The sequence below is a fragment of the Penaeus japonicus genome, unplaced genomic scaffold, assembly GCF_977035675.1.
Source record: "Penaeus japonicus unplaced genomic scaffold, GWHDUDI00000001_assembly GWHDUDI00000023, whole genome shotgun sequence".
NCBI lineage: Eukaryota > Metazoa > Arthropoda > Malacostraca > Decapoda > Penaeidae > Penaeus > Penaeus japonicus.
Genome location: NW_028234425.1, coordinates 38,037,648 through 38,038,750, shown reverse-complemented (window position 1 = coordinate 38,038,750; position 1,103 = coordinate 38,037,648).

Genomic DNA, 1,103 nt, shown 5'->3' with positions numbered 1-1,103 from the left:
TATATATAAATATATATAATATATATAAATGTGTTTGTGTGTGTGTGTGGTGTGTCTGGTTTTGGTGTGTGTGTGTGTGTAGTTATATATATATAATTATTATATATATATAATATACATATATATATATATAGATACATATACATATATACATATATACACAGACATGAACCTTGATAATATCATTATGGTAATGATAATCACAATCATATTTCTACTTACCACTAATAGTGATAATGATATGAAAAAAAAAGAGAACTTTGGTGCATGGCTTGTCCGATGGCAGACACAGACAATGCCAATAATAAGATCTTCTACCAAAACGACGTTCTTGATAATGACATAATAATTTCCTCTTGACATCCCCAAACGACAAGCCAAGGAAAAAAGTCTTGTAGAAAAAGGCCTTAACGCCCTCTTGCCCTAAAGCCACACTCACAAGCACATTACCTCTGCCAGCCAGTCACCACTGAGCCATGTGTGTGTACGTGTGCGTGAGTGCATGTGCGTGCAGTGTATGCATGACCATGTCTGCCTGCCTGTTGCCCGGGGCCGGCGGCGGCACCCGCCCCGCGCTCACACCTGCCGCACACACGACGGGGACGCCGTCGCGCGGTCGGTCGGTCGGACCCGAAGTACCCCCTCCCCCCCTCTTTCCCTGCCCCCACCCCAACCTCAGAGCCACCCCTTCCCCTCCTCTTTCTCTGTCTCTCTCTCTCTCTCTCTCTCTCTCTCTCTCTCTCTCTCTATCTATATATCTATGTCTCTCTCTCTCTCTCTCTCTCTCTCTCTCTCTCTCTCTCGTTCTCGCTCTTTCTCTCTCTCTCTCTCTTTTCTCTTCTTCTCTCTCTTTTTTCTCTCTCTCCCTCGGGGGGGGGGGGGGGGGGGGGGGGGTATATCGTGCGAGATACGCATCTCACTATTCGCTCCTCTCTATAGCTATCACTCTCCCTCCCCCCCACCCCCCCCCACCTATCTCTCATCGCTCAATTTCTCAATCACCCCTTTTCTCATCCCTTCTCTCTCTCTCGCTCTCTCTCTCCTCTCCCATCTCTATCCTCTCTCGCTCTCCGTCTCTCATCTCGTCTCTCTCTCTCTCTCTC